General features: G+C 41.1%; 1 protein-coding gene and 1 long non-coding RNA gene across 3 annotated transcripts in view; one reads left to right on the top strand and one right to left on the bottom strand.

Moving 5' to 3' along the window:
* KCNB2 (potassium voltage-gated channel subfamily B member 2) overlaps nucleotides 1-23,347 on the top strand; it is a 394,479-nt gene that overhangs the window by 242,807 nt on the left and 128,325 nt on the right. The gene's annotated exons all lie outside the window — the stretch shown is intronic.
* LOC137210336 (uncharacterized) overlaps nucleotides 3,919-23,347 on the bottom strand; it is a 37,650-nt gene continuing 18,221 nt past the window's right edge. Inside the window, exons 2-3 of the long non-coding RNA XR_010936467.1 lie at nucleotides 7,983-8,040; nucleotides 3,919-4,058 (exon numbers count right to left, since the gene is read on the bottom strand). This is a non-coding gene — a long non-coding RNA (uncharacterized lncRNA). The remainder of the gene's footprint in view (nucleotides 4,059-7,982; nucleotides 8,041-23,347) is intronic.

Below are 23,347 nucleotides of genomic sequence, written 5' to 3'. Positions count from 1 at the left end.
GTGGTTGACTGTATAGTCAAAATACATTGTGTGTTCTGCAGATGGAAGCCATCAATATTTTAGTCCACATTTTATCCCTTACAATTATTTAGTTAGACCTTCAGAGTTTAAAAAAAAAAACCCTCTATAATCCAAGGTCACTCGATTTAAACTGTTTTCAACACCAGGGGAATGTGGCTTGCAGTGATAATTTTCAAAATAATCTGAGGATTGCTAGGGATAATTTAAATGCACAGATAATCCCCAAACCTTACTGTAGAAATTAATTACTCCAAACATTTCATCAAAGGAGCTAACCAATGAGGAACTATATTGATACGAGTTTAAACTTCCTTACATTTCTCTTCCTAACAAAAATACGTGGGAGAAAGGGAGGGAAAAGGGGAATTATAAACAGCCCACATGCTGGATAATGAGCTCCTGAATAATTGAGAACTGCCTAAATTTGTGTTAGTCATTTTTTGCTGTTCCCTAGGACTGTCAAGTCCGTCCTGGGGTGATGAGAGGCACTGAGGAAATAATAAAATGTGCCGTGCTCCTTTTTCTCCATTCTCAGGGAAGAAAATAACATTAATCCGGTTAACAATTCAGATAAAACCAGAAAGAAAATTGGCTCGGGTTTCACCGTGTTCCTTAATTGGAAAAAGTTTTATGCCCTAAGGGAAGACAATAGCATTTAATCAGGTATTTTTCTGACATTCTGTTTTACGTGATTAGAGATACCTGCCATGAATAATAAGTCATTTGTTTTGTTGGAGTATTTCCAAAATTTCTGGTATATTGTCTTCTCAGGTAAAGTAACTTTGTCTCCTTAACCTATTTTCCTCTGGCAATGATTTAAACAGCTCACGGAACTTAATGTAGAAGATGTGATTCCTTCTTTCAGTAACTATTGAGCGCCTACTGTGTGTCAGCCATGGCATTGAGTGCCAGATGAGAAACATCGTGGGGTTTATGTTTAATGAGACCTTTCCCCATAACCAGCATATTGAAAAGGGCAATGCCATTTTTAAATGAATAAGTATTTCCATATCGAAATGTGGCTGGCAGACACAAAAAGGTCGCTTGTTTTCTGCAAAAATAGAGTTGTTCGTAATTAATTCTGAAGGGGGGAAGAAACCCTGAAAACAAACGAAAGAGCAAGGAGGCTTTATTCACACCTTTACAGTTAGCACGCTTATGTTGATCTGTTTATAGAATCATAACTTATACTAGATTTTCATGTCAACTATGGTAAGCACAGAAATACTATTATAGTCTGATTTGACATAGCTGTATTGTTTGAAATATATACACTCATCTCTGATGATACACAGGGCATGACATTTACCAAAATAAATCGTGTGTTATACAGATGGAAACCATTTATATATATATACACACACACACATATATATTCATTTCATTACTAATAATGACTTATACATTTCATTACTAATAATTATTTAGTTAGAACTATAGAGTTTAAAAAAATCATTTTGCTCATGAATCCCTGTAATCCTTAAGGTGTTTTATGACAAATCTATTATTAGATACAATTTTAGAAGACTAAGATATAATGCATTGCTTATGAAAGGTTCTTCAGTGAGTGAGACCCTCTCAGGAAGAATACGCACATTTCAGAATCTCCCCAAAACCTTACTCTTATCCCCCTTGCCTGTGTAATCAGTGTTCAAACAACCATCCTAAAGCTCTGTGTAAGGCCAGACTGGCTGCAACATGAGATTTTTCTGGAACTGCAGGACTTTGCATGGGTCATATCTCCTTTGGCCATACGACTAGATAAACTCAGCCGTGGCTCAGCTCAGAAGCTGTGAATTAGCACCAAGTGTGGCTCTCTCCACATTTCCTGTGTTGGATTCTTTGGGCCGATTGTTTTATGTAATCAAACAATTCAGTTGGGCTTCCTCAGGGCCAGCATAACTTCAGGATATCTTCTGAGGGCCTAGATTTGCTTCATTCAGAGTATCTTAAACTGATTATGTATATCCTAAAATAAAAACTATCTTTAAGGAACTGGAATAAAAATGGGAGAGAATAACAATCATTTGAGAAAAAGACTCTTAAAGCAGAACAGGCATCTCTTTTCCCATTTTTCTTTCACTATGAGCACATCTCCTAGGGCTCAGGGATGTAGTGTTTTATATAAATTCACAAGTGGAAGTGATAGTAGACCATTGCCTAAAGCTTATATTTTCTTGCTGCACGCTAGTACTTTCCACACTGATCATCTGCTAACGATAAACAAACCCATTCCATTTATGAAGTACTCATCATTTTTGCCTCTAATCATAGTTAGAAAATGAGTCTTACTTTCACTGACCTGTGAAGTAAACCATGAAATAAGCGCTTTGCCCCAAAACAGAAAGTCACTCCATGAAAACACTGAGATTAAAACCTAGAATATGAAGTTTAAATAAATATAGTGCCATTTTTCAAAAATGCCAAGGGGGGTGGGGGAATGCATATCACTCCAGCAGAAGCTCTCCATCTACTCGATTTAACCGAGTAGCAGGTTAACCACCTTGATAACTAGGCAGATAATTCACCTGTTAGAAGGCTTCCATTCTCTTCTAACAGCCTGACTGGTCCCAGAGCATACTGACAACTCAGGGCTAAGAGGATGCCCACTCACCTCCTCTTCCCTTGAGACCCTGGGTTCCATTACTAAGAGTCTGTTGTATTTGCTTCCCAACCTATTTATGCCATTTGAGGTTATTGTACTTATGCAACTTAATTCAACAGTATGTACATCTGTAAAATACAAGTACAATAAAAATGGGTTGCTGGGGACTTCCCTGGTGGCACAGTGGTTAACAATCTGCCTGCCAATGCAGGGGACCCAGGTTTGAGCCCTGGTCCGGGAAGATCCCACATGCCGTGGAGCAACTAAGCCCGTGTGCCACAACTACTGAGCCCGAGTGCCACAACTACTGCTGCCCACGTGCCTAGAGCCTGTGCTCCACAACAAAGAGAAGCCACCACGATGAGAAGCCCGCGCACCACAACGAAGAGTAGCCCCCGCTCGCCACAACTAGAGAAAGCCCGCATGCAGCAACGAAGACCTAACGCAGCCAAAAATAAATAAATAGATAGATAGATAGATTTATTTTTTAAAAAGGTGGGTTGCTGCTTTTATGAAAACTAAAGTGAGTATTTAGAGAGATTCAGTAAGGGTGTGTGGCTTAAAAAAAAAACAACTTTTGAATTAGGTGTGGGTATGGCAACTTTAAAAGATTGGGAAGAGGAGGAATATAAAAATCGAGACAGATCTTCACACAAATTGCTCAGCATGGGTCTTTCACTCCATTTGAAAGAACAAAAACAAGATTGTCAATGTCGCATTTCAGAGTATGGTCTATGGAAGAAAGATAATGCAGAATTCCAAGAGTCCGTATCAAAGAAACGATCAGGGCCTTGCTTTGTCTTCCTCCCAACCCAGTAAAATATTGGCAAATGAATGTACATTTTACATTAAAGTGGCATTTTAAATTATGTATTGTATTTTCTTACTAATTTTCTCACTTTAATTTTTTTTATTAACCACTAACTACTATTCTTGCTCATGTCAGATAACATGGTGGTTGAGTACATAGGCTCTGAAGACAGACGTCCTGAATTCCAGATCTGACACTTCTTGTTGTCTGTGTCTTTGGGCAAGTTGCTTAACTATTCTGATCTTCCCTGTCCTCGTTTGTAAAATGATGATAATAATAGTATCCACTTCTTAAGTTTGTCAGGAGGATTTGGGAGATAATGCATATTAAGGACTTGGCAGAGTTAGTGTCTAGTAGCACAGTAAGCCCTTAACCAACAATATCAATTTATACATCTTTATTATTATAGCAAAAATTGTAAGCCAGGTGTTAGTCAGCTCAGCTGCCATAACAGAATACCACAGACTGGGTAACCTAAACAACAGAAATTTATTGTCTCAGAGTTCTCTGGAGGCTGGAAGTCCAAGATCAAGGTGTCAGCAGGGCTGGTTTCCGATGAGACCTCTCTTTCCTCGGCTTACGGATGGCGCCTTCTGACTGTGTCCTCACCTGGCCTTTTCTCTGTGTGTGCGTAGAGAGAGAGAGCTCTTATGTTCTTCCCCTTCTTAGAAGGACGTCAGTCATATAGGATTAGGACCCCAGCCTTATGACCTCATTTAACCTTAACTACCATGTCTCCAAATATTATCACACTGGGGGTTAGGGATTTAAGATATGAATTTGGGGGCACACAATTCAGTCTATAGCACCAGGTATATTTGTACCCTACTTAAAATGAATGGAACTTAGAAGTAGCTTTGGGATGCAGAAATGACCCATCATGTAGAATGAACCCCCAAAGAGAGAATATGTTTCAGTCCATAGTGATACAGATTCAGGAGAGAATCTTAGTTCCTTCTTAGTTCCATGCCTAAATCTACTGATCCACTGTATGAAACTGCAGTTGTTCACTTCTTTTTTCTCTAGATCCACGTATAAGATTGAATTATAAATGAGCCCCTCATCTACTTGCTTCAAGAGGATCTATTAAAGACTAATAGATGCTAATTAGACTAACAGACTAATGACATTGCTCTCAATAGCTAGTCGGAGATTTCTTGATAAGATAAATGTCAAGCAGCAAAAACAGACTTGTTCTTCTTAAAATTACATTCATTTGTTCTTCCATTCATTCATTAAAAAGGCAGTCAAAAATTACAAAATTCCAGCCATAAGTAAGTACTAGGGATATAATGTACAACGTGATAAATACAATTACATTGCTGTATGTTATATATGAAAGTTAAGAGAGTAAATCCTAAGTGTTCTCATCACAAGGAAAAAAAAATTGTCTATTTCTTGAATTTTGTATCAGTATGAGATGATCGATGTTCACTAAACTTATTGTGGTCATCATTTCATGATATCTGTAAGTCAAATTATTATGCTATACACCTTAAACGTATACAGTGCTTTATGTCAATTATACTTCAGTAAAACTGGAGGGAAAAAAAAATTCATTGATTATCTTCTATGTGCAAACACTAAGAGTTCAGAGCAAATAGTTCCTAGAGCATAAACTTAAAGTAGCTCACAGACCTTTGGAAAAGACAGACATGTAAATAAGTAATTATAATAAACCAGAAACACAGTACACAGTTTTTGTTGTAAGATTAACTGCCATGAAAATATAATAATAAATATCATTTATTGGGTGCTTACTATGATATTCCAGTTTCCACACCAAGTGTTTTATATTCATTATCTCATCTAATATTTATAAAAATATTGAGTTAAGTACTGTTATTGTCAACATTTCATAGGTTTAGAGAGATTAGGTGTCTTGTCCAGTGGCTCATAGTTGTGGAGTATTAGCGCTCACAGGAGAACTCACCTGTGTCTAATTCCAGAGGACATTTCCATAACCACAGTCTGTGCTGCCTCTTTGCTCTGGGAGCACAAAGGAGGATATAAATCCCTCTGAGACAGGGAATACTGAATAGAAGAGGTTAGTCCTGAGCTGAATCTTGAAGGATAAATAGAAATTGTCCAGTTGGAGGAGGAGGAGGAAGCAGGAAATGTAGGAAGACTGAGTGAGAGACGTGAAGAAACACAGCTTACTCAGGAATGGAGAGCAGGACATTTATCAGGGAATGGCCCTTTGTGAGATCACTATGAGGACAAATGCTCAAGGACCTAGGAAGTCATGCTCTATCCTAAAGACAGCAAGGGACCCTGGAGATTTTTGAGCAGGAAGGTAATGCAAAATGAGATATGCTTTCCATTTTGTTAGGTAACTCTCATGAAGATATGTATGCTGGGCTGGTATAGCAGAGAGTTGCGGCATTTAGAGAAAAGAAGACCGGTTTACTACTACACTGGTCGAAGCAAGAGGTAGTATGGATCTAAACTTAGGAAGTAGGAGGAGAACTGGAATGTAGAAAGATATAGTTAAGAAATAGACTTGCCTGTAGTTTGTGGTTAATCAGATATGAGTCGAGTGATAAGACTGACTCCCAGGTTCCTAGCTCAAAGAATGGGGTGCAAATCTGTACTCTGAGGCAAGAGAAGGAAAACAGGAGGAAGCATGGGATCAGGGGGAATGATGGAGTTCCACTGAGGATGACTTCCTTTGAGTTGCTTGCGGGATAACTGAGTGAATGTCACCTGCAGACAAACAGAAATGGAGTCTGGAGCTCTAAGGAAGATGTCAGGGCTGGAAGTGGGGATTTAGGAAGCTATCATCACATCCGTAGGTGACAGTTCAAGTCAAGGGAGCGGCTCAAGGAAAGAGAATCCACCCAGCTCAGCTCCCAGAGGAACCCAGAGTTGATGAAGACCCTGGGGAGGTCAGGAAAGCTGGAGAACCAGGAGAGAGGAGCATTCTGGAAGCCAGTAGAATTCAAGAGGGTAACAGGAGTCAATGCCACAGAGGTTAAATAAGGAGGATCTCTTAAATATCCATTGAAGTTGATAATTAGGAGGTCACTGGTGACATTGCTGCAGTGGCTTCGGTGGAATGTGAGGACAAATGCCAAAAATGGTGGTGAGTAATGGAAGATGAGGAAATGGAAATATAAAGAATATATTTTCAAGAACTTGGGCACTGGGGGAAGGACAGTTCGGTGACAGTAGCCAGCAGGGAGGCAGGTTCAAGGGAGCTCTGGTGGGTTCTCCTGGTTACATCTAATGTTTCCAATAATATCCTAACTGTTAAGGATCAAACAGAATCTTAACTTTAAAGGCCTTTTACAAATTCCATGTAGACATTCTTTGCAAGTTTTTGCTTCCTTTGCTAGTGATAAATAAAATTTGTTTGCACTTGAAATTCATATATAAGATTTTCCTATGCTTACTGTATGTCCAGCTGATATAAAAGCCTTCATAAAAATATCTGTCCTAAGGAGTATCAAATTTAGCATGCTTTTATTACGCTTTTTCTGTCAATGTCAATTCAGATGTCTTACAAATATGTTAATGATCAGAATAAAGAAAACAGCCTACTGCACGTTCCCATGAATAAACAAAGACCAAGTAGAGGAAGAGAGAGTAACCAAATGACTCCTCCCAAAGATTTGCATGTTTGGGGCATTGAGAGGCGGAGATCACCAAAATCTGACTGAAATGTTCAGAGTAGTTAATAGGAGGCAAGATGCTGGAGACTCGATATGGAACCAAACAGGACCCTATGGGGCCTAGAACAGACCCCTCCCCATATCCTGTGCTTCAGTCCCTCTCTAAAGTACCTAGATAACAGTATCTGATGTGCATTTCCTGAGTTGTTTTACAGATACTAAAACCCCCACCAAATGGAAGACATTAACTACTTGATGACCGTGAGCAGGTAGCCCCCAGACCTACTGGAGCCTAAGGGTTGATGATGTTAAACCCTGTGACACCACCCTCTTACCTCACCATCAGCCAATCAGAATTGCACACATACTGGGGCTCCCCTCCCTCACCTTGCCTTCAAAAATGCTTTGCTGCAGTAATTAACACAACATTGTAAATCCATTATGCTTCAATCAAAAATAATAATAAAAATAAATAAATAAAAATGCTTTGCTGAAACCCATCAGGGAGTTCAGGTGTTTTGAGCACGAGCTGCCCTGGACTCCTTGCTTGGCACCCTGCAGTAAACCCTGCACTTCCCTTCATCACCACCCCATGTCAGTAGATTGGCTTTATTGTGCACGGGCAAGCAGGCCCAAGTTTGGTTTGGTAAGAGTTAGAGGCCCTTTCTTCTAAGTTTCAGACAGGAGAGGTCTGGAGTTCTAAGAAACAGGGGTGAACATTTTCGCGTAGCATGTTCATCCTCAGGGTGGCTCTCAGTGGGCTGCTGAAGAGCTATAAGGAGCACCTCGGTCCAGGCTTCACTTACTCCTTCGTGGAAGACCATGGACTGCATGGGAAGGCCATCCTCAGTGGGAAAGGACACCCCTCTTCTTCATGAAATGCTGACTGATAATCATTTCAGAGCAGCCAACACATTCACGGATCTCTCACCTCCAATTTTCCTGGCTTGTTTACCTGTGCAGGAGGTACCTGGGTGATCCACCCTCCCCTGCAAAGTGAGGACAAGGAAAGACTTAGAGTAAGATATTGAGATAACACCTTTTAGGGCTAAAAGTGAAATTTGTCCTAGCAAAACTCAATCGATAACAATAGATGTTTCAAACACTTCTTTTGCACTTACTGTGTGCCATGCCCCATCCTACCAATGCGTGTATCTGCAATTCAGAGAGAGAAAAGAAAGAGAAAGAAAAAATCACCACGCGTGCCCAGCACTTTACACACACTACCCATGTTGACTCATGCTTACTGTAATAGTCCAATGAGGAAGTGTTATCATTCCTTTTTGTAGCAAAAGTCAGTGAGACTGGAACTTCCCTGGTGGCACAGTGGTTAAGAATCCGCCTGCCAAAGCAGGGGACATGGGTTCGATCCCTGGTCCAGGAAGATCCCACATGCCGCGGAGCAGCTAATCCCCTGCGCCACAACTACTAAGCCTGCGCTCTAGAGTCCGCGAGCCACAACTACTGAAGCCCGCGTGCCTAGAGGCCATACTCTCCAACAAGAGAAGCCACCCCAATGAGAAGCCTGCACACCAAAACAAAGAGTAGCCCCCGCTCGCCGCAACTAGAGAAAGCCCGCGCACAGTAAAGAAGACCCGTAGCAGCCAGAAATAAATAAATAAATAAATATTTTATTTTTTAAAAAAAAGTCAATGAGGCTAAGAAAAGCCCAGTAACTAGTCCAGGGTCACAGAGCTGGTAAATTGCAGAGTGTCACACTCAGCTCTTGCCTGAAGCCTGGTCTCTGTGTTGCCCCAGGCTGCCTTCTTGCGGCCAAAAACTTGAGCTAACAAAACCCCTCTGTCCCTCTCATAAATTGCACATTCCACATTTCTGTGGCTTAATCAGCACTTTAAAAGTATTTTTTCCTCCAAAAAAAATCTACGCTTTTTTTTTTATGACCACTAATAGCGCTTGTGACTTTGTAAAGTAAGATGATAAAGTGAAAATCAATGTGTCTCAAGGTAAAAAGTAAACATCCCTACTGTCGGCAAAGGATTTCTCTTGTTGGAGATATGTTCTACCTGTATTAGCATATTTAATAAGTTTTCGCTCTCTCCCCAGGCCAAATTGTGTTGACTGTCAGTGTCTATTAAACCTTCCTAACAGCAGAATCACTTGGGGGAAGCCTCAGGAAAAAAAAAAAAGCTTAAAAATGCCAGAGCCCCATAGTCAGAACTTCCATTTCAATTATCCTCTTGCAGAGTCCAGGAATATTTATACTTTTTTAATTCCCCAGAAGGTTCTAACGTGCAGCCAAGGTTAGAAATCCCTGAGCTCCACCATGTGATGACCCCGTGATACACTAGAAGGTAAATCTTGTGTTTACAAGACAGACAAGAATCCTCAGTTAAATGTTCTGCCTTGATCTTCTGTATATCATCAGCCAGATGGTGGAAGATAGCCTGGTGATGGATCAATAACACTTATCAATAAAACTCTAGGTCGCAGGATGTGTTTGATCCTTACTGATTAAATATCTTAAAATTTAAGCAGTTAGAACATTGAGAAAAAAGAACATCTTCCTTCATCCCTTCCTCACACCAAACAATGATGCTTCCATCCAGAGACTGCCGACACAATTTGAAACAGTTAAAATTTAGCTCAGCAACTAAAGTGCCCCAGATTTTCCAGGGAAGTACCAGTTTCAAATATTCTTCCCTACGTTCTCGTAATTACACTGATACCACATTGAGTTGTGCATTTAGCAAGTATTTGTTGGCAGCCTATCATATTTTAAGTACTGAGGTTAGTTCCTGCTTTTTATCAAACTTACAATCTAGAGGGATGAACAGAAATGAAGGAATAAGCAGACTAGAAACAACGACTAGGACTTAAAAACAGGGAGTGTGATAGAGACCAGTGGGTGGTTACCTGTGAGTTAGTGATTAGGGGAAGCTTCTCTGAGGAGGTGACAATTGAACTATGAATGACAAGAAGGAGCCAGTCTTATGAGAATCTGGGGAGAGAGCGTGTCCCCAAGGCAGGAATGGGCTTGGTACACTGGAGCCCCCTGGAGCTAGAGCATCAAGATATGGACATAGAGGTGGGCATGAGAACTAAAATATTGCCTTCCGTATCAGTAAGCAAAGGATGTTGCAGCCGTCAAGCCCCATCACATTACAGCCGCCCGGACAGTGAGCCCTGAGGGAACTCAGGATGGAGACAAACGGGCTGTCCACTGCCAAGCCCACCTAGCAGTCAGCCGCTGCAGCCATCCCCGACAGTGCACCCTGAGGAGACTCAGGATGAGAAAACACAGGATACTGGCCCCAGAGAGCTGAGGTGCACATCAAAGGAGTGATTTCAGTGAGCCCGGACTCTTGCATCTTCCCATAGAAAAGTGCTAAACTCCTTAACTTGTGTTATCTGGTTTTCTTTTATTAACAGTAATCTTTTGATGTTCTGACTACCTGGTCTTTTGTCGCAAAAACTCCATATATCCTGGCTCCCCACTTGCCTCTTCAGAGCGCTTCCTCAGAGTGATCTGACAGTCCTGTCTCCTGGACTTGAAGTCCTCAGAAAGTCCACCGAATAAAACATAACTCTCAACTTTTAGGTTAAGCACCCCCTACATGGAAACTGTTTAAAGTCATGAAGACTGTTTGGGAGTGTCCGGAGAGAAAACAGCCAAAGTATTGATAGAAAGTGTTTCAAGAAGAAAGGAATGGCCAGTTGGTTTAAATGGTGCTGAGGGTCTGATAGAGAGGTAATACTGGAAAAATCTTTGCCTGATTTGGGGGTTGGGAAGTGTAGTCAGTGAAGGTAACACTGTTGATGACATCAAGAGTCTTGCCACAACTTAATAGATACTTTTTGAAAAATAGATCTAGACTGAAAATATATAGGTGAAGATGTTAAAGGTGTGTGTGTGTGTGTGTAATGCAGCATCATTACAAGATAAGTAAGATTTAGAGTTTTAATACCAACACAGGTGAAACAGCGTATGGATCACATTTCTTTCTAAAGTACAGCAAGTGGATACATTCCAAAGTAGACTAATAGTGACTCAGTAAATTTTACATATTGTCTACTTCCCTCTTCCTTTAAAAATTCAGTAGGACCTAAGAGAGTTGATAGGTAAGAAGCAACAGTTACAGGGGAGGCTAGACATTTCAATCAATTAAGCAACCTACTTTGGAACTAGAGAAGCAGATTCACAAAAAGCCCCCTCAGATAAGTAATCTGAATTTCAGTTTTCTACCGCTAGTCTGAGATTTCCGTTGAAAATTGTGTCGTGTGAGTGGAACACTAAGATACTTTTAAGAGCAGCTTTAATTTGCTTAAAGGAGAGTGCAAGGCATGATATGATCTCTGTTGCCACAAACGACCAGCTGTTTCAATGACTACAGAAAACCAGACACAGATTACTGTTACCTTGAATTTAGACATTATCTATCAGAGATTTTCATTTCCCAAAGCAAACAAACCAAAAAACTAGAACTAGAATTTCACCCCTCAGATGTCCTAAAGTGTTCCATATTAAGGCGAACCGTGAAAAATTGAGAGGGTGCAGAATCCCTGAAGATGACTCTAAACACATGCCCAGTAGAGTCAAAAACATTTGGGCAACGATTATTCATGTTCATAATAAAGAACCAGCATATTTCTGTTCCTCTTCCTACAGTAAGTGAGCAAGAGGCTCTCTCACAGATGCTTATAATGATGCATCAATAATGAAGTTAGGGGCTTCCCTGGTGGCGCAGTGGTTGAGAGTCCGCCTGCCGATGCTAGAGGACATGGGTTCGTGCCCCGGTCCGGGAAGATCCCACATGCCGCGGAGCGGCTGGGCCCGTGAGCCATGGCCGCTGAGCCTGCGCGTCCGGAGCCTGTGCTCCGCAACGGGAGAGGCCACAACAGTGAGAGAGGCCCGCGTACCGCAAAAATAATAATAATAATAATAATAATAATAATGAAGTTAGCTCCTATAATTTTAAAGTGCATGAAAAAAGGTGAGTCTTTTGTTCCCAGTGACTGAAAAATGAATATGTAGCCCTAAGAAGTTGTTGTTCAACTCGCAGTATAGCGTGTAACACCCAGGAAAAATTATACCCCAAAAGTAAAGCTCCCTCCTTGTGGTCATAAATAGATCATAATAGTCACCCTTTTAAGAGGCTCCATCTGGCCTGCCTCACACTGAGCACCACATTTATGACCCATGATCTTTTATATCACCAGGAAATATTTACTGAGGGAAATATTTGTTCAGGTTTGTTTGTCGTGGGGTCACCACCTGTTTGGAGCCATTGGGATAATCAGTGTTTGAACTATTACAGATTCAGCTAACAGTTCTTAGATATGCCTGGGTTTTCATCGCAAAATGAAAGATGATCTTAGGTCTAAAAGGATAGAGAGCTAAATGCATTTGCTCCTATTTATTGAGGCAAACAGCTGGCTGATGTTAATTGTACAGCTAGAAATTTGGTAACTTTCCATAGAAATAGAAAACAAATTCGTTACTTCGTCACTATTCCTGTGACTTTAGGACAGTTTCAGAAAACTGATTCATGTCAAAGTTGGAAGTAATGATGGTTTTCAGCTTCTCACTGGTGCTACGGGAGAATTTATAAATATGCAGGGCATTTATTGAGATAATAAGGTTGGGGTTTATGTACCTTTTCCATCTAATCAGATTTTCTCTAACTTACTAAAATTTACAAAATCCAAATATCCTATTAAACTCTCCTGGAAATGAATACCAGGGAAACAGTTTTCGATCTGTTGCACAGAATAAATAAGCCAAACAGGGATATTTTAGATCTGATTGTGGCTGAAGTAATTAAATGAGAACTTTAGTTTGTCACGAAATGCTTGTCAACCGCCTCCTGAAAAGTATGCTTCTGCGTGCATGTGACTTACATAGAGAATTCCAATTGCACTTTGCAAGCGTCCAGATAGTTATAATCTGACAATTCCTGAGCAGAGAGCTTGCTAGATATTCTTGGAACTGTTTTTACGTGAATGAAGTGGTCAGTTGGGATCAAGTATGTGAACGTCTCTATGAGCTACAAATAGTTCTATTTATTGTGCACAGAATGACCTCTCTAGTTCATAATGTTGGCATGGTATGATATATAATATATGAGATGATGAGATAATAAGAACTTCACATCCTTTTGTGCTCCTCATTTCACAATTCAGGTGACGCTGGCGATGACATTTGTCATCTCTGAAGGAGAATCCTTGCTTACCTGAATTTTTAAGGAGTATTGTTCAAAGTGTCTTAAAAGATATTTGAAGGTTCTATCAATGCAGTCTCCACAAAGACTTCTGAAAAAGTACCTATACTGTAGTATGAATCTTCCTATTTTATCATCTCAGAAACCAGAAGTTCTGGTTCCATTCCTTTCTAATAAACATAACACTGACAATAAATTATCCCCAAAGCTATGAATGCAAGAAAAATGTACCTCGTTTACAAAGGGGTGTCAGCAGCAGATCGCTCCAGGCTCTGTGTGCTCAGAGGAGGCCCCTCTGGTGGTTCCTGCCTAGACCAAGGAGTTTAGCTTTTAACTTCTCTAATTTGATCCGTTTATTCTTCTACTAATATTTTTAATTTTATCACCAAGAACATGTGCTACAAATGGGAATAGCTCAATAAAGTGAGATGAGGTTTGTGGGATTCTACATGCAGCATCTGCCAGGTTCAGACCACGTTCTCATCCATCTAGGATAACTCTCGCTGACAAAGTGTAGCTCTGCGAAATCAATTACCCCGCGTCGCTCACGGTAACATGGTATGAACTAGATGATGATTATGCCAACTGCAGTGGGTCCATGACAGCTCCCAAGGGCTTGTCTGTAATGCTACTGGGATGTACCCCATGGATATCTTTTGGGGAGTTGGGGAGGAAGAGGTGGACAAACAGCTAAAAGAAGGCTCTCATTCTCTTCCAGTTTTTTTGAACTGTTACTAATGGTCAAAACTTTCAAAATTTTATATCTGTGTCAAACCATTTTTTAGACCCCTTTGTCATCTGCAATATTCTTTCTTTGTCCTTCTTCACCCATCTTTTCCCTTCGTAACATGCATACACTGAACCCTTTCCTTCAAAGTATTTTCATCAGGAGGTCGTATGGTGGGTCAAGGTTGGAAAACATACAGCGATTCTGCATTTGACCTTGATCCTGAGAGACAACTTACATCTTTTGCATCTTTATAAGTTTGAAGAAAATAGCCCTAGGCTTGGAATTCTGCAGGCTTAGCCCAAATGTGTGATCCCACGTGCCGCTGAGCAACTAAGCCCGTGCGCCACAACTACTGAGCCCATGTGCCACAACTACTGAAGCCTGCACGCCTAGAGCCCTTGCTCCGCAACAAGAGAAGCCACTGCAATGAGAAGCCTGCGCACCGCAATGAAAAGTAGCCCCCGCTCGCTGCAACTACAGAAAGCCTGCACGCAGCAACGAAGACCCAATGCAGCCAAAAATTAATTAATTTTAAAAAAATAATAAAGAGAGTGATTCTTTTTTTTTTTTTTTTTTTTTTTTGCGGTACGCGGGCCTCTCACCGCTGTGGCCTCTCCCATTGCGGAGCACAGGCTCCGGACATGCAGGCTCAGCGGCCATGGCTCACGGGCCCAGCCACTCCGGCATGTGGGATCTTCCCGGACCAGGGCACGAACCCGTGTCCCCTGCATCGGCAGGCGGACTCTCAACCACTGAGCCACCAGGGAAGCCCAAGAGAGTCATTCTTGAAAAGAAAAGAAAGAAAGCAGTCCAATTTATTCAGTGGAAAATATAACATGCTACATTTCTATATTTTATTCAACTATAATTCATGAATGTTTACAGAGTTCAGTCTTTAACTATGAGACATTATGTCTCTTGGCCCATAATTTTTGGTTATTAAATAGGTTTGAATCAAAGATTCCTGAGATAGCTTGTTTATTCCTATGTATGTTTGTATCCCCAGTGAGGTCAGTAGCCCACTTGAGTCTGTGGCCCTAACTCCCTAAGGCTCCATATTTGAGAAAATACAGTTATTACCTTAGAACTCCATAAAAGGTCTAATACCTCATTTGTCTGTTGGGAGTCAATAAAAATAAGTTTTGGGACTTTCCTGGCAGTCCAGTGGTTAAGACTCCATGCTCCCAATGCAGGGGGCCCGGGTTCGATACCAGGTCAGGGAACTAAGATCCCTCATGCCGTATAGTGTGGCCAAACCAAAAAATAACTAAATAAATAAGTTTTGCCAATGACACAATCTCTACTCCCTTTTCATAGATTTTTTTTGTCCCCAACTCCCCAAGGGCAAGGATGCAGTTGGCTGCAGTTGTGTTTATTATTATAAAAGATAGAATTTCAGGTTCTCCTTCTCAAGTGACACTTCGTAGAGCGATGTTGCTTTTACTGATGATAAAAATGGCCCCTAATGTTCTGGTGTTTGGCTTCCAATAGTAAGGATGGCATCTGAGCATTAAAACTTCCTTGCAAGTTCAGAGTCTTCCTGAAAGAAGGAAACTTTTATTCCAACTGAGGTTGGTGCAAGAAGCTCTTTGTATAGTTTTCCTCATATTACATTCATTCTGTCTCCTATGTGAGATGATTCACCAGTGGCTCGAAACACGAAAGGGAAATCCTAACTTGAATCCTGTGTTTCCCCTTAGGGAAAACAGTGCAAGCCAAATCCCTGTTAGACCTGGAGAGGATGGCACTGATGCTAAGTCGTTCTAGAGTCCTGTGTTTCAAAGATGCCATTACTTGTCTGAAATAGAAGTGTTATATAGCATATTGGGTCATCACAAACCCCCTTTTTTAGATGTTTGTCCCAAAAACGTAGGATATCTTTATTGACAGCAGTGTCCCTTTTTCCTAAGTTTGTAAAAAAAATAGAATATATTCACTGATCTCCCCTGAACCCTATTTTGGGGAGCCCCTTTGGGAAAATGGATATTGTACCAACTATAGTTTGGGGTTTAGACCTAAACTTTGAAAGAAAAAGTGGTTTGTATTCAGGCTTGGAGCAGCAGTAGAAGTTTTCCAGATGGACCCATTGAGGGCTATGAGACTGAACCAAAAAGCAGCAACATGGCCTCATTTCCCGTTGTACACATTTGCTAAAAGAAATGCAGAATCATTTAAGCCACTTCCTCCAGGCTCTACGGAGGGAAAAACTTAACATTTAAAGGAAAACTTGAGTAACTGATTTCCTTATTAAATCTCTGTAAAAGATGAGGTTATTATTAGTCCTGTTAGCCTGCCCAGATCTCAATTTGGATAATTACATCCCTCCTACCTAATTTATCCCTGTAATTTTAATTGGTTTCAGAATTCGACTACATTTCTCTTCAATCGTTGTGTCGTGTTGTTATTTGGTATCAAACAGCTGTTACGTTCTACCACAGAGCTGAATATTTTTCAGCAACTGATGCAATGATTTCTGTCCTAGAGGGGCAACTAAGGCAATTTGCAAGGGCTTTGAGATGACACATAATCCCTAAATGCATAGATGTGTGGCGTTAATTATTGATAGCAATGGTTACACTCTAGAGTCACTGTTCTTAAAACAACACAGAGCATCACCTTTGGTCTGCAAAGACACATATGCAGAGAAAAATCCCTGTTTCTATAGGTTTTGTCTCTGGGTTGACATGCACTCCTAAGTATTAATGATCTTTCTTCTGCCTTGCTAAGATCATACTGGTTTTAATTAAATACATACTGCAGATACGTATTTAATTAATACGTACTAAGAACAGATGTTCATTTTGTTTTTTAATCAACTTAGAGGAAGTTGGTTAGGTCATTTACATGTGTAACAACGTGCTATGTAGCCATTCTCCCTTCGATCACTTGTTTGTTTATATCCGACTGGAGATGACAAAGATTGAAAGTCTGCAACTAAAAGCTATTCTGAAGTCTGACATCAGTGTGTTCGTGAATTCGGTCGTCCTCTTAGGGACCCACGTTATTGCCAGTGCTGTTGTCAAGAGCCATGTTTGACCCCCCTAATGGAGACGGGCAATTTCTGCTGTCCATTATGGTTTTCACTTTTGGTTAGCTTTCAGCCTCAGGGTGAGTAATAATGACCTAATTCGTAGACATGTAAGCAGCTCCCTTCTCTTTTTCACATTTCTCTTTCCTTTTTTGATGAATGGGGTAGCACATCTGAAATATCTTCTGAGAACTGATGCGCACTAAGATTGATTTCTACCCAAAAGTCCTTCAGTTTTATCACCCAAATCTTTACAAAGTCACGGGACCTGGGAAAACGTGGTCACCGCCAAGATACGCATGCTCACTGCTGACAACTGTAGCTCTGTGTCAGTGGCCTTGACCTGTGGAAATAAACAAGGCAGAGACCTTTTTGTTCACTTTAGGGGACATATGACAAGCAAGGACCGCACAGAGTAGTCAGAGCCAGTGGTTACTGACCTGGGCTGGGAGTGCTGAGAACCAGCCAGCTCCATTGTCTCTGTTTGTCTTTCATGGACAGTCTACCCCCATCGCATTTTCTGTATTGCCCGCTACTCTCACACCTGACCTGCATCAGATGCCCATGTTTTGTTTTATGACTGTAGCATCTCGTCAGCATTCTTCCCAACTTCCCTAATGGCTGAAAAATCCCAGAAGCATGGCAGCCACTCTAAATAATTAGGAACTACGTACCCAAGGTAACACCCTATCCGGACCACTAACATCACAGCTCTATAAATGGGACATAATAATACTGTCTCCTCTCTGTAATCCTGTGACCTCACAGGTCTAGCAGATGAGGAGCAATGTTGAATGCCTGTAGACAGTGACACCGGAATTGAGTGTCTTCCAGATAGTTGTGGCGTAAGGACAGGTGGACACAATGCTGAGAGAAATGTGAATGAAAGCCCAGTACTGGGGGTTGGTGGGCATGTCTGGCAAAGGCAGAGAGAAGCAGGAAGCATGAATGAGGAGTTACAAACTGCGCTCCTACCAGGCTGCTGTGATAATGGGGTCAGAGGGGCAGAAAAAGCGCAGAGGAGGCAATGAGTAAGCCTGACCTTTAGCAATAGTTTTACCTTTCCATCCCGGGAGGAGAAGGATGCGTGTGCAGGCAGGAAGGCATTTTCGAGAGATAGAACTCTGTGCAAAGGCATGTGAGACTACCAAATGTGAAATAGATAGTTAGTGGGAAGCAGCTGCATAGCACAGGGAGGTCAGCTCGGTGCTTTGTGACCACCTAGAGGGGTGGGATAGGGAGGGTGGGAGGGAGACGCAAGAGGGAGGGGATATGGGGATATATGTATACGTATAACTGATTCACTTTGTTATACAGCAGAAACTAACACACCATTGTAAAGCAATTATACTCCAATAAAGATGTTTAAAAAAAAAAAGGCATGTGAGAGTGGTGTGTTCCAGGAGGAAAACAAAAAAACGCACAGTGGTTCAATACGGCCATAGTGAGCGGAGATGAGTGGACATAGCAGGGTGTGGGGCAGGTCCGGAAAGGAAGTAGAGTCTAGTTGTGATAACTACTTTGGGGCCATATATGGAGTCTCACTCATCCCCAAGGCATTGGGGAGCCTTCAGAGGACTTTAGATAGAGGAAGGGTGATGTGATCCCGTTTCTGTTAGCAGAACTGTAGCATGTATATATATAGATAGATAGATAGATAGATAGATAGATAGATAGATATAGAAGTGGAGAGATTATAGGGAGGCGAAAAACAAGTTTTAGGGAGCTTCCTTAGTGATCCAGGGCAATTGCTAACAAGAGCAAGTATACCTGTCTTCCTCCCTTCTTTTTTTTTTGCAAAACCTGATTATGACTGCATATCCTTCTCTTTACTCACTGCTGTGATGGAATACGGAACCTAGAAAATCAAGTCTCTTTTGAGTTATAAAGTACCACCAGCCTATAGAAACTGCTGATGGTCACGTGGAAATAGGATTGCAATGGGGAAGATGTAAGTGCCTAGGGACAGCAAAAATAAAATCAGATTGATTCTTCTGCTGATGAAGATTAATATTAGTATTTGATTGTACTTACATCAAGGGTTTTAATCAATATTGTGCTTCCTTTTCTACTTCCTTGCTGTCCACACGGCCCACTTCCCCAGAGGTTTAGCTAAATTAACTACTAATTAAGCAATAACATTTGCAGATGACTTGTAAGGCTTTGCTATATTATTAACAAAACGAAAGGAATGGCAATCGATTTGGAAAGTTCATTCACTCAATGAACAAAGACTGTCTGAACATCTGTTATCTGTATTTGTTAGATACTATGCTAACCATTGGCAATACCAAGATGCAACGTAGTGTCCCTGCTTCTTGGAGCTGGAGCAGTGGCATGGGAGGGGTACCTAAGGATCTGATCAAGTGCGGGTATTGAAAAGAAAGTACTGGATCCCCCCCAAAAAAGAAAGGAAAAGAAAAAGAAAGTACTGGATCCCAAGGCTTCACGGAGTAGTGGATCTTTTCGCTCCTTAGAATAAATGTTACAGTGAGAATATCACTTCAAATCAGATTAAAGATGAGACATGACAGTGACTAGGTTGGTGGGCACTGGTGCCAAACTGCCTGGGTTCACATCCCAGTTCCACCACTTACAAGCTCAGCTTCTTCACTGGTAAATGTGGATCCTCACATCATAAGGGTAACTGTGAGGTTCATGTGGGTTAATATCTATGAAGTGCTCAGATCAGTGCTTCCTGCATTGTAGCTCCTCCATCATTGTTATTTATTATTGTTGTTAGGATCAAAAGCCAGGCTGCTTACAATAGCAAAGTGGAAAAGCAAAATAAAGTTCAACAGATCAGATATATTAAGGAAGAGATGTCTTCTCCAGATATCTGTCCTCTCTCTACAGAGGTGAACTTTCTCCCTTTGGCCATGGTTCTAACGAGAGAGTTAGCATCTCGGAAATCAGACAACCATGAGAAAGAGACTATTGTCCTTGCTTTCCAAGGATGACATGGTGGGGTGTGCAACTCCTAAGGGAATTATAGGATGGAATTTCAGAACATTATCTTAGAGTACAAATCTTCCTGCATACAGCTATGTTTTTAAGAGTTATTCCTGCCGCAAATAAAGATCTTGGGAAATTGATAGAAAACAATATATATTGTTAGCCCAATCTATTGACCCAGTGGTGTTCTAAATTAGCCCTTGTTACCCCTCATTTACCAGATTGATTTCACGCTCCTCTCAACCTGAAACCCATTTTCAGTCTGGTTCTTTCAATAATGTAACCATACTTTCTTTCAAAGTATGGAACCCTACCAACATCATCAGTTCCTGGAGTTTACAAACCATTTCACAGAATGCTTTCTCTTCAGTCCGCATGCATGAAGCCTGCAGTGGTAAGCTTTGTGCAAAAGAGGACTGATCATTAGAACCTTTTATAAACGTGGTCCTTCTCTATGAGCGGTCAAGGTGAGGCAGGAAGGGCACTGGGCTGGATGAGGAAAAGTGACCTGGCTCTAGTCCTGGCTCTGACCTTGGAAAAAAACCCCACAACCTGTGGGGCTTCAATTTCTTCATTTGTTAAACAGTGGAGGTAGACTATGGGAACTCTATGGTGTTACTCCCTTTCAGGCTCCCAGCGAATGAAAAGTGACGAATGTTTTAATGAGAGATATAATGAAGTGAAATGTAAGATGACCTCATTCATACATCCAGCAAGTATTTCTTGAAAGCTTAGTATGGACCTGTACCAGGTACAGGGCTCGGGGCATGGTGGTAGCAAGGGCTACCCCTTACGGAGTGTATATTCTAAAGGGGGAGACAGACAATAAAGAAATTAGCAAAATAATTTCAGATTGTTAGAAGGACTCAGGGAAATAACTGAGTAAGGACAGAACGAATAGCAGAAGGGGGCTCACGGGTCTAGAGAGAGTGGTCGCCTGGCCAAGGATCTTCCCCCTCCCCCTGCCTGCCCCCCAGCCTTCCCCTCCACCCCGCCGTCTCATGGATACTTTTGTAATCATGACCCACGATGAAGAGTCTGCCACAAAGGAAAAGGAAGAGAGGTTTCCAAGAGAGGACTCAGCCCACTGCAAAGACCCCCCCAAGGAACAAAGATATTTGAGATTTTTAACACAACCCACCAGGCCTAAGTATGCACCCACTAACAGTCAGTGGGAGATTTATAGCTGTTTGTGACAGCTACAGAGATATGGTTTCGCAGCATGCAGATGGTGTCCGTTAAGTCCTCTATCTCAAAACGTGCCCGCTCCCTAAAGAGCTCTTGAAGTGAAGCATACGACCCATATACTGTGTGCAAGCCAACGCGAGCAGGCTGATTTCTGGAATCCAGGGTGGTTGTGAGAATCACATGGTATACTCTTCAGTGAGTAAGCCCTCGTAAACTCACACTGTAGGTGTGAGTTACCATTATGCTTCCTGCTAAGAGAGACGTTACAGACGGCATCTGCGAGCACCGTCCACTTCCAGACGTTTGGCTCGGTTCTGAGGGCAAGCTCTGTTCTTCCTGCTTCTGTCTTCCTCTGCAGATATCAAACTAACCTTGCTTGGGAGTCACAGCATCACGAAGGTGAGGTCTGCCCTTTCATGGCTCCTACAGACATTGGTGTTTGACTTGCCAACTGAGTCCCGGGAAACTGCTTAGCATCACAAATCAGAAAACACCGTCTCGATGGCATCTGGGCGGCCACTCCTCTATCACACAAATGTGAGACAAGAATAAATGTATGTTTCAGTTTGGGTCACATGTTTCTCCAGGAAATAATAAATGAAGAAAAAAAAAAACTAGGTTCAAAATAAGCCCAAAGAAAGTGAGTGTCTTTCTAAATCTTCTATTGAGTTAGTAAGGGACTTGGGGAGAAATAAGAAACCAGAGAGAAGGAAACAGAAAGGCAAACCCAGCTAGTAAAGCAGAGATGCTGTTAAAAGGACTGAAAACTTGCTAATACATCCTACCATGGCAATTTTCCTGATACTAACCTTGCCAGGAGTTTCAATGCAAGTTAAACAAGAGCTAAGCACCTTCATGTGGCAGTGCTTCTGGGTTTAGCCAAATACAGCCTTCCATTTGAACTCACTAAATCTTACACACCCGGGATCACTTCTGCTCTGAAACATAGTCTTCTAATACGAGCTCCAATACCATGTAATCGAATGAATTCTGTCTGCAATTCCCTGCACATCACTGATATATTTCAGAATATATACTTTGATCAGAAGTACCTACATCTGTGTAATAATTATTTCATAGTATTTTTTGACATTTCATAATGTTCCTAAATAAAAATCTTTAGATGACGACAAACGTTTGCACTACTAAACGATCCATTTCGTGTCACAGTTTTAAAAGACACCTGGTTTGCTCCTACACTTTTGGTGGGAATGTAAATTGGTGCAACCACTGTGGAGAACAGTATGGAGGTTCCTTAAAAAACTAAAAATAGAACTACCATATGATCCAGCAATCCCATTCCTGGGCATATATCTGGAAAAGACGAAAACTCTAATTCAAAAAGATGCATGCACCCCAGTGTTCATAGCAGCACTATTCACATTAGGCAAGACATGGAAACAACCTAAATGTCCATCAACAGATGAATGTATAAAGAAGATGTGGTATATATATATACAGTGGAATATTACTCAGCCATAAAAAAGAATGAAATAATGCCATTTGCAGCAACGTGGATGGACCTACAGATTATCATACTAAGTGAAGTAAGTCAGACAAAGACAAATATCATATGATATCACTTATATGTGGAATCTAAAAAAATGATACAAATGAACTTATTTACAGAAGAGAAGTAGGCTCACAGACATAGAAAACAAACTTATGGTTACAAAAGGGAAAAGGGTAGGGGGGAGTAAATTGGAAATTTAGGTTTAACAGATACACACTACTATGTATAAAATAGATAAACAACAAGGATTTACTGTATAGCACAGGAACTGTATTCAATGTCTTGTAATAACCTATAATGGAAAAGAATCTGAATCACTTTCCCGTACACCTGAAACTTTGTAAATCAACTATACTTCAATTAAAAATTAAATAAATAAAGTATACAGGAGAATGTGAGGAAAACAACCACCTGGTATGGTACCTGGCATGGAGTGGGCAACTCAGTGTTTCTTGAATGAAAACTGTTAAGTAGAGTCTTTATCTCTAAGAAGCGTCATCATAACCTAGTCCCCACGCTAACCTTGAATGTGATGCAGAATTCATATGCTTTGCTTGCGAATTGGAAAAAAGTTCTGGAGGATGTTTGCAGTTAGAAAATATTAGTCACAACACATTTTTAGTGTGTTTGGAAGAAAATTTTTAATACCATTGAGGATTAGATCATTTAATGGGAAAATAAACAGGGATCCCATGTACTTGAC

Source organism: Pseudorca crassidens, chromosome 17 (genome assembly GCF_039906515.1).
Source record: "Pseudorca crassidens isolate mPseCra1 chromosome 17, mPseCra1.hap1, whole genome shotgun sequence".
Classification (NCBI taxonomy): domain Eukaryota; kingdom Metazoa; phylum Chordata; class Mammalia; order Artiodactyla; family Delphinidae; genus Pseudorca; species Pseudorca crassidens.
Note: the sequence above shows the minus strand (reverse complement) of the source record. Positions and strands in the feature narration are given on the sequence as shown.